A 19,336-nucleotide genomic window follows, 5' to 3' on the forward strand; every position below is an offset into this window, starting at 1 on the left:
AGGTGGTGTCAGCTACATTCCAGAGGAGTCCAGAAATCTTCTCTTGCAATGTGTGGTACCCAGGCCAACACTGCAATGGTGGTGACAGCAGTGGCAAGCTTGGGGCAAGATGTCTGAGTCATGTCTAATGGCATCCAAGATTTGGCTTACTCTGTGATGTCAATGGCTGAGGTGCAGGACATCAGGTTCCAGCCCCCCACACACATGTTGCAGATGGAGTTGGACATTATTTGAGGTGCTCCAGCTCTTGGCCCAGTCAGAGGTTTGTGGCTGATGAAGCAGTGGGCTTCTGAATCCAGCTTAGACTTCAGATCTTCCCACATGTCCTCCAGCCTTCCCCTCAAGTAGGAGCCATGAGAGGCAGAAGTTTTCCATTCTGGGTTGACAGCATCACCATCCAATGATGTGAGCGTCTCTCTCCACTCCCCAGTATCAATTCTGTTCCCCACTGCTTTAAGTGTGGCCCAGATGAAATAGTCCTGAGTTTGTGATGGGTGAGCTGGGAGGTCAGTGGAACATCTGATCGATAAGGGAATTAAGGGTTATAGGGAGAAAGCGGAGCTGATTCACTTCAGATCAGCCATGATCTTATTGAATGGCGGGGCAGACTCGAAGGGCTAGATGGCGTACTCCTGCTCCTATCTCATGATCATATGTCATAGGAAAGATGATGAGGAACACCATACTCACAGCATGTTGTCATTAGTCTCCTGCCTTATGAGCAGATGCACTCACATTGCCAACCCCAGCCCATCACCCTGCTGTGATATGGTGATGAGCAGAAAACTCCGAGTTGTTACAGGACACTAAGAGACAGGAGTGCTCATAACAGTCAGTGCTTGAAAGTGACATGATGGGAGATTGTTAGAACTGCTTAAATGCTGGACATCCAAGGCATCTCCATCCAGGGAAACTCCCCAAGGTCTTCCCTACAGTTGTGATGCTCAATTTCCCCCCCCCAATACAATATAAAGAAGCTGTAAATTTCCCTCCTTACACAACCCCCCCACCCACCACCCAAGGCCATGGCACCAGGACCATGCTTTTCAAACCTTGCCCGCATGACCTCTGTCTGGGGAGGTAGATGCACAGCCATTAATGATATTATTATAATAAGAGGCTTAGCATACAGTTAGCAGGTTGATGTCTGCTCTGGGTGGGAACCCTATTGAGGCTGGCGTGGCAGGCCAGATGAATCCCAAACGATCCCATGCCTGGCGTGGATCCCAGTTCAGAGTTAACACTCTCTGCTCAGCTGCCATTGGGATTCCTGCTCGTGATGAGCTGAGCTGGTGAATCTCACCTCCCCCTGTGGTTTTGTATTTGAATTTACCATTACTAAACCCAGAACAAGTTATAATGCAACTTTGAAAGTGTTTCATTTTCTACCGGTTTTGCTAAAATAACTGAGTAAGTTTGTTGCAGTGGTGCAGCATATCCTTACACTGAGTAACAGAAGCTGCTACTAATCTGTAGTTTGCAAAATTTCTGAAGAACACAAAGTGAGCACATTTTAAGTACAAAGACAGACAGCCTGGAGATAGCCAGAACCATTCCACTTCAATGTGATTGGTTAACAGCAGTCAAATGGTCGATTGTCAGTGTATGTCTCTGAACAGGTGCTGGTGCAGCTTTGCACTCAGTATCTGACGTACACTTGTGTCACCAGCTTGGCATGGTCCACACTATTATATCAGCAAGGATCTGTACCTCTGTTAGTTTCTGAACTTCATATGTCTACATCTGAGGTGAGTTAACGTTTTAAAGCTGGTGTCTGAGTTTGTATTTAATTATGCATGGAAGAATTTGGCTGCCAGTCCTGTTTAATGAGTATGACAGGGAACAGTTTTCAGGGAGTGTAATCCTTAAAGAAGCCCTCATGTTGTCATCCTGGAAGTCGGATCTCTGGAAATGTTCAGTAATAGTACCCAAGATCAGTGGGTTGGAAAAGGTCGATATGGATATCTCAGTGTAGACTGTACATGTGTGTACTGAAGTTGATCTGTCAAAGAAGTTGAAAGTTTTGATGTTGAAAATACTCCAAAAACATGAAACAAACATCTAAATTCATTGTGTCTTTTTGAACTTGTCAAACAGTGCTAAGGATGTGTTTCTTATTCTTTTTCCTTTGTTAATCATTGTAATTTTCTTCAACTTTAGTGCCTGGAAAGTGACATGTGAGGTTACTGTTGCCTCTCCCCAACATCTTTCAATTAAATAGAACAAATAAAGGCTGACCTGCACTCATAGTTCATGCTTCTGAACAGACATCCTCGAAACCTGAGAGTGGTTTTGTTGAGCAGTACTGTTAGTGACTATTATTTCTCTAGAAGTCTTTTTGTCCTGGTAGTGTAGCAGATTAGGAAAGTTATTGCCTTGGCAGGGTTGACCTTAGTTATATAAGTGTAATCCTGAATTGTAGCCTTGCTGTGCATGTCAGCATTCAGTTCATTCCTGTGCTGCATAACATTCTTCCAATTCTTGGATACTAATGTATACACATTGTGGCTCAAAATATTTTTCTGTTCAGAGTCTGATTTAGATTTTGTTTGCTTGTAGGTTGTTTCATGTGTTCTTGTAGCATTTGAGGGGGGATAAAATGTAAGATGTGGTAAGTGCATGTGTTTATTTCCTCCTGAGCTTCTTTGTTTAATGGGTGCACTCAATGTTTTTAAATTTAATGCCGTGATGCATTCTTGATTTCGTGTTGGTATCTGCTGTTTCTTCCAAGGGTTAAAGAAAGTTTTGGGTAACTTTATTTTCTCTGGTAGTTTAGTGTTGTACTGGTACCAATTACTTGCATTAATAAAGTGGTATGTGTGAAATTTCACAAATAAGCTTGTAACGAATATGTTTTGCACCTTGGGAGTGTAGAAACAAGTTTCTAGCTCAGTACATTTAAGAGCAATCCTGTGAAAACCTAATTAGCAAAGAAATTGATTCTGAAACTAAGCTGAAAAATAGTCCTTTCCACAAACTTACAAATGCTCTTTTTGACATTTTTGTTTGTTCTTGGACAGAAGTACTGAATGTGGTGAGCTAATTTAATCTAGCTCAACACTCCAGAGTATGCTGCTCAATTTCATTCGAAGTGCGAAAGGATTGAGGGCCCAGTTAAGAGTGGGTGAGATGGGAGGGATACAAATGAATGGTCTAGTTGGACGCATGACCAGCACAGGCTTGGAGGGCCGAAGGGCCTGTTTCCTGTGCGATATCATTCTTCGTTCTTTGAGAATTTATAGCCTTGTTTGTTCCGAAACCATGAAGTCCCACCCAAGATCAACGGGCCTTTCCATTATCTGCCCCTCGCTTACTCTGATTCCCATGGCACGTGGGGTGGTAAAATTCTGGCCAATATTTCATATAAAGAATCTCTGTACACAGTCATTATAATTGTACATTTTAAATAATAACAGTAGCATTGCTTTTTTAAATCAGTTGTGAAGCAGAATAACCAGGAGAATTTTGATTAGGGAGAAGAATGGGTTACATTCAGAGGCCGTTCTTTAGAAAGTTGCGTGGACAATTGGAGTACACTGGGCCAGAGGTTTAAGGTGCACTTGGGCTTGCAAATCAAAAAAATACGGGATAAATATGCACAAATCATTGAAGGTAGTAGGGCAACTTGAGACAGTGGTTAATAAATAACAAAGGGATCCTGAGCTTTCTAAATGGGGATTACAGTACAATATCAAGGGAGATATGGCAGGTCTATCCACCACAGGAATCAGTGAGTGAGAAGCAGACCATGGAAAAGTCCATTGGCCTTGGGTGGGATTTCCCAGTTATGGGATGAGCAAGTCTGTGAAATCCCACCCAGGATGGAGCTGTATAAATACCTTTTAGGGAAGGAAATCTGCCATCCTGATTTGGTCTGGCCTATTCACAGCAATGTGGTTGACTCTTAACTGCCCTTGGGCATTGCTGTCTGGCCACATTTATTGCCCACCCCTAGTTGCCCATGTCCTACTAATAAACAAAAACACCAGTTTAGACTCACACTAGTGTATTATGTTCAGTTTTGGGCACCACACTGAAGCCATATAAGAGGGTGCATAAAAGATTCACAAGAATGGTTCCAGGGATGAGGAACCTCAGTTATGTGGATAGATTGGTGAAGCAGGGACTGACCTCCTTGGTGAATAGAAGACTGAGGAGATTCAATGGATCTATTCAAAATCAAGAAACTGTTCCCATTGGTCAAAGGATTGAGAATCAGAGGACACCGATTTTTAAGGTGATTTGCAAAAATGCAATGGAGATGTGACAAAAAAACTTAACAGCTGGGTTAGGATGTGGAATGCCCTGCCTTGATGTGGTGGAGGAACATTCAATCAAGGCCTTCAAAAGTGAATGGAATAATAATCTGAAAAAGATTGCAGGGCACCAAGGGAAAGGTGGTGAAGTGGAACTGGCTGAGTTACTTTTCCAGATCAACAGGCCAATATAGGTATGAAACAAAACCATTACTTGCTCATCATAGAACCCCACAGTACAGAAGAGGCCCCACAGTACAGAAGTCTGCACCGAACACAATCCCACCCAGGCCCTACCCCCATATCCCTACATATTATACCCACTAATCCCTCTAACCTTGCATCCCAGGATACTAAGGGGCAATTTTAGCATAGCCAATCAACCTAACCCACCCATCTTTGGGCTGTGGGAGGAAACTGGAGCACCTGGAGGAAACCTACACAGACACAGGGAGAATGTGCACACACAGACAGTGACCCAAACCGGGGATTGAACCCAGGACCCTGGAGCTGTGAAGCAGCAGTGCTAACTGCTGTGCTACAATGCCACTCATAATATGGGAGTCTTAGGTAGTCAACAATGACATCAAAATCATTCAGTGTGGAATTTTCCCAAAGAAAGGCAGAGTGCTATAGTGGGCTAGAAAAGCAGCATTAAGCCTGCTGGCAGTGTACACTTGGTCTTAGAAAAAAAAATATTGACCATGGGTTTCACTCTGCCTCTGTAGCAAGAGTCCTCTGCTTTGTGCACCCAGCCATTACCACAAGGGTGGTCTGCCCTAGCAATCCCCAGACACTCCTCTGTGGCCCAAAACAGAAGATTTTCCAAAGTCTCCCTCACCAGACTGCTGGATGCAGTAGAGGTACATCATGATGCCTTGGAAAAGCAGCCAGCATAGTCAAAGACCCCATGAACTCTGGTCATTCTTTCCTCCATCTTCTTCCGTCAGGAGAAAGATACAAAAGTCTGAGGTATGTACCAAATGATTGAAGAACAACTTCTTCCCCATTTGCCGTCAGACTTTTGAATGGACCTACCTCGCATTAAGTTGACCTTTCTCAACACCCAGCTATGACTATAACACTGCACGGTGGTTAGCACTAGTGCTTCACAGCTTCAGGGACCTGGGTTTGAATCCCGGCTCGGGTCACTTTCTGTATGGAGTTTGCACATTTTCCTCGTGTTTGCGTGGGTTTCCTCGCACAGTCTAGACGAGTGCGGGTTAGGTTGATTGGCCATGCTAAAATTGCCCCTTAGTGTCCTGGGATGTGTAGGTTAGAGGGATCAGCGGGTAAATGTATGGGGATAGGGCCTGGGTGGGATTGTGGTCAGTGCGGACTCGATGGGCCTGTTCCTGCACTGTAGGGTTCTATGATTCTACATTCTGCATTGTCTTGTTTCCTTTATGTACAGTATGCTTTGTCTGTATAGCGTGCAAGAAACAATACTTTTCACGGTATACTAATACATGTGACAATAATAAATCAAATGTCAAATTAAACCTGTGCGTAGGGAGGAGACCAGCAAGTAATGGAACACACTCTACATGTGAAGTAGTGGCAGTGTTGGTCAGCACCAATGCCCTGCAGAGGAAATCAGGCATCCTGTGCCATAAAAGAATGAACGATCTCTGTTCCACCAGGATGACTCACTCCTTCCATCATTCTCAACTCTCTCACACACCTTCCACAGGGAGTACACTCAATGCCAGCTCATGGCACACCACCACTTGCGCTCTCATACACATCTTCATCAACCCTGTAGATCATCACCTCTCAGTTCCCACTCACCATCCACACATGCCAGGTATCCTTGGCATCTGTCCTGGCTTGCAACCTGCTTACATACCGCCCAACTAGTTTCCTGCAGGACAAGCTGGCACAAAGGGATACGCGAGTTGCAAATACACTCCTCCTTCAAAGAAAATTCCCTCCAGCTGGCTGAGGGAGGAACTTGACCACTCCTGCACCAAGGATGTCACTAAACCAAGTGAGCATCAAGAACACCATTCTCCATCACGCCATCAACGTTTCATGAGTTATGGCCCCTGTTTGTGAGTGTCCCTGCCACGCAGTCGTCAAATCTCTCTTCTCTGGTAGGCATTTCAGGAAAGCAGCCCAAGGCCTCTACCAGCTAGGCCCAAGAGTCCACTTCAGATCAGCTCAGATGAATCCTCTGATGTCCAGATTGAAGCAGCGTCACAGCTCTCACCCACCCCTCCACCAACACAGACACGTGCACTTCATAGAATCCCTACAGTGCAGATGGAGGCCATTCAGCCCAAGGCGCTTGCACCGACAACAGGCCATATCCATTAACCCTGTGTATTTGCCCTGCTAATCCCCCTGCCACTAAGGAGCAATTTAGCATGATCAGTTCACTTAACATATACACATCTTTGGAATGTGGGAGGGAACTGGAGCACTTGGAGGCAATCCACGTAGACCTGGAGAGAACGACCCAACAGTTACCTGAGTCCCTGGTGCTGTGAGGCAGCGGTGCTAACCACTGCCACTGTGCCACCCCTAGATTGATTGATAGAACTGAGAGGTTCACAGAAGAAGGAAGCTATTAAATCTGCACCAACTCTGATAGAGCATCCCACCCAGACCCTATCCATTGTAACCCTACACGTTTACCACGGCTAACCTACTATCTTGGGACCCTAAGCAGCAAGTTAGCATGGCCAATCCACCTAACCTGCACATGTTTGGACTGTGGGGGGGGGAAACCAAAACATCCAGAGGAAATCCCACACAGATACAGGGAGAACGTGCAAACTCCGCACAGATAGTGATCTAAGGGCAGAATTAAACCTGGGTCCCTGACGCTGTGAGGCAGCAGTGCTAACCATTCTGCCACCTTGTTGCTCTCATTGGGAATTTGTATTTAAGGCCTCAGGAACACATTGGTGAGTGCCTCACTCTCTTTGGCCCACAGCAGGTAAAGTGAGGGACAACCCAGGGAGCCAACACTGAGGGTTGCTGGAGGTCAGGAATCTAAGGCCTAGTCAGATGACGAGCCTCTGGGCTCTGACTTTCTTCAATTACTAGAGCTTCAAAAGCAAAGTCGGAAATAACAGGGAGATCTTTGGATTGAAAGGCAGAATGGAGGAGTCCTACTGCCTTCTGTCCAAGGAGATAGTGCTGACACTCTGAGGCAACCTGGTCAACACAGCGAGGGTGACAGCTATTGCGGAGAAGTCCCCCCAAGCTCAGTCCAGCTGCTGTCCCAGCCCAAAGAGGAAGCCAGGGGCCTTCAGACACCCATCGGGAGGAAGAGAACCTGGTCCACAGTCTTGGACCATCCAGTCAAGAGAGTCCAGGTGTAACCAACTCACCTTCCTGTGGCTCCAGCCTCACAGGTTGAGAAGGGTGGCACTGCCACAACACTCTGAAAGGATGCTGGGACCCTCCAGGTCTTTGCCCACCAGGAGATGCCTGCTGAGATCATCACAGATAATAGGGCATGGCAGGCTGCCTCCACCTCTCCTGGATGCTGGGGATGCGCTGAGACGTATTGACAGGGTTAGACAGATTAAGAAGCTCTAATTGTAGGTACATGTTAGGCATTTATACATAACATTCACCTCTGTAAAATAAACTTTCACTAATTGCACCCTCTGTGCGGTTCCTTGTTCTGATGGGATGTCTCCCTGTAACGCTCAACTAGATTCCTGTTCCACAGAAAGGATGGGTACTCAGTCCAGAGCTTCCTCCGTTTGTTTTCTGTAAGGTTGCCAATTCATTGGTGGCACCCCCATCAGAGTCTGAGCACATCAGTCATATCTGTTTCCCATAGGGAATGAGGATGTCTATACAATGCACAGGGCTGTCATCACTTATCCCAGTAAGAAGTCTCACACCCCCAGGTTAAAGTCCAACAGGTTTATTTGATAGTAAACACCACAAGCTTTTGGAACGCTGTTCCTTCATCAGATGAGTGGAAAGCTCGAGCTTCCCACCCACCTGACAGAGGAACAGCGTTCCGAAAGCTTGTGGCGTTTACTATCAAGTAAACCTGTTGGACTTTAGCCTGGGGGTGTGAGACTGTGTTTACCCCAGTCCAACGCTGGCATCTCCACTTCATGATCACTTATCCCAGTTATTATCAATGTGTGCTGTCTGCACATTTTGCCCTAATGCTTGCTGCCTCTTTTAGGCTAAGCCTCTGGTGACATTGAACCTCGAGGTGACATTGAACCTCGAGGTCACAGATCACCAAGGAGGACCTTGGATGAGGAAAGGTGAAACTCTCCGTGTAACATCACCATGAATGACCCTGATCATTGAGAGTTATTGAGCTTCCTTCAGGACAGAAGTCAAACATTCACAGTAGCTCCCTGAAGATCGACTCATGCTTCCCACTGCAAGCTGTTGTCATCATTCTGCAACGCTGGGACTCTAGAGAATTGCTCACTCCTCATGACATGACCTTTATCACTGGGGGCAGGCACTGCCAGCAGTCTGAGAGAGCTGTGCTCATAGAAGAGATGTGAGGATAATATGATGCACTCAATGGTTTGAGTCATTACCACCCATGAGTTAGGCAGTAATGAGCATGTCTTATTGCCACTGCCTCATGACTGACCTCCACTTCACTTCATCCGCCTCATCGAAGGGAGAGTGTCGTTTCTTTTCCTCGGGCAGCTCCCTCCCACCCCACCCCTCCATTGGAGCACCAGGGTATAAAAGGCACAGTAGGTGACCATGATGTGTGACACCCTTTGTGGACTGTGAGGATTCACCAGACCAGTCAGGCACCGGAACCACGTCTTCAGTGCCCCCTATAGTCCATAGAGTGAGTGGCACCATGAGCTCGATTGTATCTGGTCTCAGTTGCAGTCTGTGGCCTCCACACCGGCATCATCAGTCACAGCCGCAGTGGGCGTCCTTGTCCCAACCCTGTAGCCATTTTGGTCCCTCAAAAAACATCAGAGATGTGAGAGGGGCTCAGGATGTATGAGTTGTATTCGTTCTCCAAGAACCTGGCACAGACCTGGAGCATACACTTTGTGTAGTCGCAGACCAGCTGAACTTTGAGGGAGTGGAATCCCTTGCAGTTGATGAACTGTACTCCTCTTTGATGCCAAGGGGATCAGAGAGCCACGTGAATGCACTTCATGGCAACCTGCACCTGTATAAACCTACAGTGAAGCCCAGGGCTCTTGTGTCCTGGCTAGCCTGGGCCCGGTCAAAATTGATGTAGTTTACTCATCGCCTCCTTGACATACTAGTGAGCGGAGGCTTGTGAGATATCACAATGGTGGATCCCTCAAAGGAGCCACTTGATTAAAGTTGAGGGTGGCTCTGATAGGCAGTGGATGCCCTCCAAGTCCAGGTGACACCACCAACTCCTTGCATATGTGAGCTACCATATCCTTGGATAGGTGTAGTCTTCTCTGACACTGGTTGTTGATCATCTGCAGGAGGTCCAGACACCAACTGTAGTCCCTGGGACATCAAAGGCGCCTCCTAGTGGCCGTGCCCGTGGTTCCCGCCTGTAGCGGTGGAGCAGATCCTGCCTCTCCTTCCTCAGGGTCCTGCTCCTTCCTCTGGAGAGACAGATGCCCCAGTTGACACCTTATTTTCTTTTGAAACAAAGCCAGTTCCATGGCTCCATCGCACTCGCGTGCTAATCACTGCGAAAAAAGAGGTAAAGTTTAGCTTTTGCCTCCAAGGGGTCAGCCTTTGACCTTGTCCAATCACCCTTGTCAATGGCCAGCCAGTGAATAATTTGAAGGCCTGTCACTCATCAGCTCCCAGAATGGACAAAACTCCCTCACTATCCTTGCCCCACTCAGCTTGACTGAGACATCACAGCTTTGGCTAAACTAATTTATCCTAAGCTGTCACGTAAAGTGCAGGCATTGTCCCAAGCTCAATCAAGTCAATCAAAGACCTCGTGCGTAATCTGAACAACGGGAGAAATCTGTCAAAACACACGTCTGCACACACCTGATGGGCTGGAGTGCCCTTGCCCTGTGCGTGGCCAGTGGTACAGGAAACCCATAGTACAAAAGAACAACACAGCATAGGATACAGGCCCAACGAGCCCGCGCCGCCATTTCAACGTTGAGTCCCCTCTTCCACCCATGACCCTTGTCTACGCTTATGGCACTCTACATTGGAAACCAAATTGAGACGAGACTAACTTAGGGACAATTTCTTAACACCAATCAGCCTAAGAGCACATCTTTGGGGTGTGGGAGGAAACCGGAGCACCCGGAGAAAACCCACGCAAGCACGGGGAGAATGCACAAACTCCCACAGACACTGGCCCAAATCCATGTATCTGCACAGCAAACAGTGATAGTCACGATGAGGTCAATGTGCCACAGGTTAATTGCTGAACAGCAGTCAGTGGCACGTGCATGCATCAGTGGTGAGTTAGTGTGCATAATTGGCTTAACAGGCAGACTACAAGAATGTTAATTGACCTATAGATGAATGATTTTGGATGCAACATAACTGACATGTCTTACCATTAGATTTGCCCTTGACTTTGCAAGCAACCACCTACCCAAATAATGAATGGAATTTTTATCCATGATGAGTGGCCACCCATCCACTGCACCAACCCAGGCTTCCCTTCCCAGTGTCAGGATCCCCCAAGAAAGCAGAGGCCTAGCCACAGAAAAATGCACTCTCAGAATATAGCTTTCCCCTACTGGTGCTGAGACCTCTCCACTCTGGGCACACCACTTTCTCCATGCCTCTCCCCTCCTGACTCAGAGGCCTTTGCCCTGTCTTCATTGCCCACTCAGCACCAGTGCCTTCGGGTTTCATGCCCAGGTGTTACGATGCAGAGGTTGATCCCCTTTTTGAGAAGCCACGCACAAAGAGAATTAGCTCGCTTCGTAATTTGTTAAGCGTTTGGGAAGGTGTCAACCATTCTTCATTAATGTTTAAAGGTTCATTAACAGAAAGACTTGACATTCACTTTTAAGTGTATAATTAGTTAACACATTATAAGAACATAAGAAATCGGAGCAGGAATGGGCCATCTAGCCCCTCAAGCCTGCCCCGCCATTCAATAAGATCATGGCTGATCTGAAAGTGGTTCAGTTCCACTTAGCTGCCTGCTCCCCATAACCCTTAATTCCCTTATCAATCAGAAATCTATCTACCTGTGACTTAAACATATTTAGCGAGGTAGCCTCCATCGCTTCAATGGGCAGAGAATTCCAAAGATTCACCACCCTCTAAGAGAAGCAATTCCTCCTCAACTCTGTTCTAAACTGACTCCCCTTTATTTTGAGGCTGTGCCCTCTAGTTCTTGTTTCCTTTGTGTGGAAAGAATCTCTCTGCCTCTACCCTGTCTAGCCCCTTCATTATCTTATATGTCTCTATAAGATCCCCCCTCAGCCTTTTAAACTCCAACGAGTTCAAGCCAAATCTACTCAATCTCTCCTCATAAGCTAACCCCCTCATCTCCGGTATCAACCTGGTGAACTTATTTGTTTAACCAACTGGGAACTTTAACTAAACAAGTATCATATCAATTTAAATTTGGTTTTACTGGAACACTGTTCAAATCAATACAAGAACCAGGGTTCAGGGTAAGCACAATCCTTTCAGTAAACAGCATAGCTGGTAGAAGTTGGTAACCCTGGATGACTTGAGATATTGAGGCCCTGGTCAAGGAGAAGTAGGCACATGACATCCATAGACAACTGGGATCAAGTGGATCCCTTGAAGAGTATAAAGGGTGTAGGAGTAGAGGTAAGAAAGAAACCAGGAGGTCAAGAAGGGATTGCTTCAGCAGATAAGGCAAATGAGAATCCAAAGAGCTTCTAAAAATACATAAAGGGCAAAAAGACTAAGAAGAGAGTAGGGCCTCTTAAGGATCAATGAGGTTAACTGTGTGTGGAGCCACAAGAGATGGGTGAGATTCTAAATGAATATTTCTCATCAGTATTTACTGTTGAGAAAGGCATGGATGTTAGGGAACTTGGGGAAATAACTAGTGATCTCTTAAGGAATGTACATATTACAGAAAGGAGGTGCTAGAAATCTTAAAGCACATCAAGGTAAATAAATCTCCGGGACTTGATGAAGTGTATCCCAGGATGTTGTGGGAGGCTAGGGTGGAAATTGCTGGTCCTTTAGCTGAGATATTTGAATCATCGACAGCAGCAGTTGAAATGCCTGAAGATTGGAGAATGGCAAATGTTGCATCTTTGTTTAAGAAGGACTGCGGGGAAAAGCCTGGGAACTACAGACCAGTGAGCCTCACATCGGCAGCTGGTAAAATGTTAGAAGCTATTGTGAGAGATAGGATCTACAGGCAGTTAGAGACGCAAGGACAGATTAGGGACAGTCATGGCTTTGAGTGGAAAATCTTGTCTTAGAAATTTGAGTTTTTTGAAGGGATAACCAAGAAGGTAGAAGAGGGCAATGCAGTTGACACAATCTACATGGACTTCGGTATGGCCTTTGACAATTTACTGCATGGTAGGTTGTTGTATAAGGTTAAATCTTAGGAGATCCAGGATAAGGTAACCAAATGGATACAAAATTGCCTTGATCACAGAAGACAGAGGGTGGTGGTCGAGGGTTGTTTTTCAAAGAAGGGGCCTGTGACAAGCGGTATACCTTGGGGATTGGTTTTGGATCCACCGTTATTATTTAGGAGGCATGGTTAGTAAGTTTACAGATGACACAAAGATTGGTGGCATAGTGGACAGTGAAGAAGATTATCTAGGATTGCAATGGGACCTTGATCAATTGGGCCAGTGGGCTGATGAATGACAGATGGCGTTTAATTTGGATAAGTACAAGGTGATGCACTTTGGTAGATTGAACCAGGGCAGGACTTATTCAATTAATGGTAGGGTTTTGGGTAGATTATAGAACAAAGAGATCTAGGGGTACAGGTTCATCGATCCTTGAAAGTGGAGTCAAAGGTGGACAGAGTGGTGAAGAAGGCATTCAGCATGCTTGGTTTCATTGGTCAGAACATTGAATACAGGAGTTGGGACGTCTTGTTGAAGTTGTACAAGACATTGGTAAGGCCACATTTGGAATACTGTGTACAGTTCTGGTCACCCTATTATAGAAAGGATATTATTAAACTAAAAAGTGTACAGAAAAGATTTACTAGAAAGCTACCGGGATTTGATGGTTTGAATTATAAGGAGAGGCTGGATAGACTGGGGCTTTTTCCTTGGAGTGTAGGAGGCTTAGGGGTGAACTTATAGAGGTCTATAAAATAATGAGGGGCACAGATTAGATAGTCAACATCTTTTCCCACAGGTAGAGGAGTCTAAAACTAGAGGGGCTAGGTTTAAAGTGAAAAGGGAGAGATACAAAAGGGTCCAGAGGGGCAATTTTTTCACACAGAGGGTGATGAGTGTCTAGAACAAGCTGCCAAATGTGGTAATAGAAACGGGTACAATTTTGTCTTTTAAACAGCATTTAGACAGTTACATGGTTAAGGTGAGTATAGAGAGATATGGATCAAATGTGGGCAATTGGGACTAGCTTTTTAGGTTTTTTTTACAAGAAGGGCAGTATGAACAAGTTGGGCTGAATGGCCTGTTGCCATGCTGTAAAAATCTCTGACCATTCATTATCAAAACAAATAATAATTTAATTGCTCTCAAATATATACAAACAGGTTTTGTGGCTTTAGAAAAAACTTTGCACTTCTAGCGATTCTGTTGTATGTAGCTCTTTCTGATTTGATACCTGTTTGCTAGATAGATGGAGATTTCTCTTATGCGATATTTTGGGCTGCCAGGGAGCCGTTCTTGCCCTTTCTAAGCGTTTAGAGGTGGCAAACCTCCTGTCAAACTGCAGGCAGTTGAGTTCCTCTTTATAATCCTGATGACCTGTCAGTTTTCCAACACATGGATTTGTTTGATGTTGTCAACAACAGGAAATTCAAATTTGATAGGTTCCTGATTGTTGAGTGTCTTCTTTAAACTGATAGGCTGTCATAATTCATAAGCCTGCAAAGTTTGTTACCAAGGCAACCCTGTTGTTTTAGTCTCTGTTACAAATGTTGCAATTTGTGTACCCTATAGGCATCTGCATTTTAAACACCCAAGCACTGAACACCAAAACCAGTTTTTAAAGGGACTACACTTCACAAACTCAACTTCACAACGCAGAGCATTGGCCTCTTCTGGCAGCAGTTCACCTGCAATTACCCCTCTCAAAGCCTTGTTGGTTCAGCCCTTCACCCCGAAGCCTTTTGCTGGCTCTCTCCCCTAGCCCCAAGGCCCTTTTTTGCAGGGTTGCTCCCCTCACTGCGAGATGCCTTGCTGACTTCCCCTTGCCAATGCCCCCTTTCCCCTGTGACTCAGCAGCGACCCATGGTGTGCTGCGCACTCTCCTCTCAATTCCCCTCAGAGACCAGCTTGCCTCATTTTTAAAAAAAGCTGTATAAATGGTGCCGTCATGATAAGAACATAAGAAATAGGAGCAGGAGTAGGCCATCTAGCCCTTCGAGCCTGCCCCGCCATTCAATAAGATCATGGCCGATCTGTCGTGGCTCAGTTCCACTTTCCCGCCCTCTCCCCGTAACCCTTAATCCCCTCTCTTATCAAAAACCCATCAACCCACGTCTTAAAAATATTTAGCGAGGCAGCCTCCACCACTTCAACGGGCAGAGAATTCCAGAGATTCACCACCCTTTGAGTGAAGAAGTTCCTCCTCAACTCTGTTTTAAACCACCCCCCCTTTATCTTGAGGCTGTGCCCCCTAGTCCTACTGTCTTTTTTGAGCGGGAAGAGTCTCTCCACCTCTATCCTATCCATCCCATTCATCATCTTATACGTCTCAATGAGATCTCCCCTCATTCTTCTAAACTCTAACGAGTACAAGCCTAGTTTATTCAGCCTCTCCTCATAGCTCAACCCCCTCAACTCCGGTATCAGCCTAGTAAACCTCCTCTGCACTCCCTCCAGGGCCAAAATATCCTTGCGCAGGTGCGGCGCCCAAAACTGCACACAGTACTCCAGCTGCGGCCTCACCAATGCCCTATACAGCTGCAGCAAGACCTCCCTACTTTTATATTCAATCCCCCTCGCTATGAAGGCCAGCATCCCATTCGCCTTCCTGACCACCTGCTGCACCTGCAGGCTGGGTTTTTGCGACTCATGCACAAGGACCCCGAGGTCCCTCTGCACCGTCGCCTGCTGCAGTTACGCCCGCCATTGTGTATTGGGGGGATGATTGCTGCGGAGCGACCCGATAATAAAATACAGATATACTGAAATCAGGTTCCTGATGTTGCATAGCAAGTTTCTTGTTACATCACCAGTAGGGGATAGGGACAATTGTGACAGGGCTTCATGCCAGAGTGAAACAGATGGCGGGATTCCTCAGCCGCGCACATCCCAAGACTGAAAGTTCCCTCCTGAGCTCAATGGACCTTTGAAATGGTCCGCTGAATTTTCTGTCTTGCCCGCTATGATTCCCATGACGGGAGAGATGGGAGGATTCTGGCCAGGGTCTGGGGCACTCGTCAGATTTTGTGCTCCGTCGCCATTCACACCCGATCAGAACAGGAGCGCAAAATCCCAGCTATAATAGAATGTGTTTAACATAACATAAAGCCTCAAAGTGCTTCACAAAGGGTTTATAAAACAAACTATTGAGTCAAATGAGATCATAGGGCAGATGCCCAAAAGCCTGGTCAAAGAGGTATGTTTTGAAGAGTATCTTTGAGGAGGAATGATAACTGGACGGGTGGTGAGCTTTAAGGATGGAATTCTAGAGCTTAGGTGCCAACAGCCGTCTAGTCCCTCTGGTAAAATGATTCAAATCCAGGGTACTCGAGAGGGAAGAACAAGAGGGGCCCAGATTTCTCAGAGTTATGGGCTGGAGGAGATTGCAGAAATAGAGGGGAGGAATATGCAAACAAAGATCTGTAAGGTATATTTAACCAGGAGCCAACGTGGGAATAGTGGTGATGAATGAAAGGTATTTGGTGCAACCTAGGACACGTCTAGTCACTGGTGAGATGGAGGGAGAAATCTACCAAAAAAAATTCAAATGCTAAACAAGCATGAAAATGGGAGAGAATGATCCCAATTTTTGGGTAATCTCTCAAATGCTATTTTATGGCACTTGGGGAAAAAAAACAAACCTCCAAAATATGATTCTTGTCAGCAGAGGGAGTGGAGCCCATTAATGCCGGGAAGCCGGCTGCTGACCTGTAGGGACGCCATTGTGCAGGCGCCCTCATCTCCCAGTGCACCAGGAGATCTGTCACTCCCATGGCTGATCCCTGGTGCAGAATGCCCTTCCCTTCAGGCTCTGCCCCTTGACACTGCCAGGGTGACTGGTGAACAGAGCCAGGCTGGCACTGCCCAAGGTGCATTGCTCACCAAGGGAGCCTCAATGGCCTCCGATTTTTCCCTGGGGAGACCATCACGTCCAGTCCCCGTCGGTGAGAACCTCCACTGATGAGGTTAAGGCAAGTGAGTCCGGCCAATTGCATTTGGGACTCACTAATAATATTAAAATAAGCTAATGAATATTTAAAGCCTCACCGGGGCTTGTAACATCGCTATGGGATGAGAAATCGGGCAGGGGCCTCTTGGTCTTATGCCTCTCGCCCGATTGTACTGCTGTGACGAGCTGGTAAGATCGCCTCGGGGTGTATCATTTTGTTTAAGCAATCCTGCTCTACTTTCTGTCTGACAGTTACGAAACATTCGGATTTCCTGTTAATGACTTATTGGCCCCATGGAGATGTAATGAGATAAAGGAATCCTAGATCTAAAACTGCAATGGCATAATGGATTCAAGGAACTAGGCTTGCCAATTCTAGTTTGATGTATTCCTGGAAGTCATCGGGTGAGATTGGATCATGTGACACTGATTTGCAATGCATCTGGTCATGGAATGTCTGGTCACATGATATCTGCCCACGCTTTGCAAATAGCACGGCATCATTGCCTAACAGATTGTTAATGCCACTGTGATATCTACAGTTTGAATGTGTAATCTTTGTTTCCAATTTCAAAACTCACGCATTGATTATGCAAAGTAAATACTATTGGACTCACACTGGAATGTTATCTTTTGAAGGCTCTGAAATTACAAGGCTATGCTAATTTATTCCTCGAATATTTTGATCAAGATTAACATTCTTGGCCATTAGTTGATAGTTGGGTGGCCATCAAACCAGTTCAAGTGCAAAATGAGGACTAGAGGGCACAGTCTCAAGATAAGGGGAGTGCAGTTTAGGTCGGAGTTGAGGAGGAACTTCTTCACTCAAAGGGTGGTGAATCTCTGGAATTCTCTGCCTGTTGAAGTGCTGGAGGCTACCTCACTAAATATATTTAAGTCATGGGTAGATAGGTTTTTGACAGACAAGGGAATTAAGAGTTATGGGGAGAAAGCGGGAAAGTGGAACTGAGCCACTTCAGATCAGCCGTGATCTTATTGAATGGCGGGGCAGGCTCGAAGGGCTAGATGACCTACTCCTGCTCCTATTTCTTATGTTCTTACTTATGAGTGTTTATTTGGGTCCTGATTTGCCCGTGATTTTCTGCTGGTGTAGCTGAAGGAATCCTATACAGCACGTAGAACTCTCCCAGCTATCACTGAGGATAGTATTTCTATTTTAAGGGAAGTTAGATAAACACATAAGCAGTGATAGATAAAGAGGGGAGGGAAGAGGCTCGTGAGCAGTATAAGCACCAAGGTGGACTAGTTAGGCTGAATGGCCTATATCTGTGCTGCCCTTTCTATGGACTTCAAATAGTTCCCGTTATAACAAAAGTGATGAGGTTAGCCTCCCAGTTTCTAAATGCAGAAACCACCACGGTGGCAAGCAAATTCAGTTAAATTGCAACAGAATGACACATTTGAGAGTTTTCTCTCTGACGAGAGTTCAGAATAAAGACTGCCATCTCAATCATTTAGGTATCAAAGCACTGAGACCAGCCTTTCCTCAATGCTGATTAACATTCTCATTGAAGCCATTCGCAGTCTCTTACACAAAGCCATGTTGCTGCTTTATTTCCAGCATGTTTTATTTTAGTTTCAGGTTTTCCTGAATTTTGCTTTACTCCTGTTTGCTTGCTTTGTTCATTCCTTTAAATGTTCTGCTACAATTTCAAATGCTAGTTTTTTGGAATGTAACATTCTCCTAATAAGTTTAAGTTTGGGAGTTAACTGAAAGCTTATTTCAATAGGGATGTTGAAGCAAAGCAATTCACTAAACCTATTAGACATGTGCATCAATAAACAAGACTAAATATTTTACTGACCATATCATAACAAATAACCAAAGTAACATTATAGTTTAGTCAACATTGAATACTCAGTTGTCAGAATAATCAGTAAATTAGCAAACACTTGCTGCACTGGTGAGCTGTTCTTTTCTTCCGCACACACACACACACACACACACACACACACACACACACAGCCCTTCAGATGAGTCCGCACCAGTTTACATGAATGTGAGAAAAGGTCCTTTTCTATCACAGTTGCATCTTCCATGTGGTGCAATAATTACAGAAAGGAGCTGAGAAAGATTGGGCTATGGAGAGCCCTGTTTCGAGCAATACTAGCACAACTTTGTCGGAAATGTGGCAAAAGAGAGGGGTGTGGGCTGCAGATAATGCACGTGTGCAAATTGCTGATTCTGCAACGTCTCTCTCTTGTTGGCACCAGCAGCGCCAAGTAGGCAATTCTGAGAGACTCCCGAGCAAAGGCAGGGGGACTGGCATCACTAATAGGTAACCTGAATCTGAAGCTGCGGCTAGGAGTAATTGAACATAGGGTTTGTGTGTTTGGCATTAACCCTTTCATGAGAGATGGGTGGAGACTGAGAGTGGGAGGGTTAAATCTCCAAAAATCACAAAAGTGGAACCCCAACCTGAAACATATGCATGTATAGCTGTGTGTGTGTGTCATTTGGGAGCCTGCTGTAACTTTAACTGCTGCCGTACATGTTCTCTAGAATAATTGGCACAGACGTATGAAACTTCATTTTAACTTCTTACCCAGGATGACTCAGCCTTAGTTCCTTGAGCACACTCTTATCTCTGACTCAGCAAACTGTGGACTCGAATCTTATTCCAGCAACACAAGTACAAGATCTAGGTTGA

The 19,336-nt window shown here is 45.6% G+C and overlaps 1 protein-coding gene across 8 annotated transcripts in view; it reads left to right on the top strand.

The window, feature by feature from the left end:
• Nucleotides 1–1,666: 1,666 nt before the first annotated feature.
• The window catches only part of LOC145346443 (cAMP-regulated phosphoprotein 21-like), a 374,167-nt gene continuing 356,497 nt past the window's right edge, over nt 1,667–19,336 (top strand). For 7 of the 8 annotated variants that reach the window (XM_080193683.1, XM_080193682.1, XM_080193685.1 and 4 more), the window contains exon 1: nt 1,668–1,748. The gene's annotated coding sequence lies outside the window, so the exon portion shown is untranslated. Of the gene's footprint in view, nt 1,749–19,336 lie in introns of all 8 variants that reach the window. The other variant, XM_080193684.1, reaches the window with a different exon arrangement.

Source organism: Carcharhinus amblyrhynchos, chromosome 8 (assembly GCF_965287045.1).
Source record: "Carcharhinus amblyrhynchos chromosome 8, sCarAmb.v2.hapA, whole genome shotgun sequence".
NCBI lineage: Eukaryota > Metazoa > Chordata > Chondrichthyes > Carcharhiniformes > Carcharhinidae > Carcharhinus > Carcharhinus amblyrhynchos.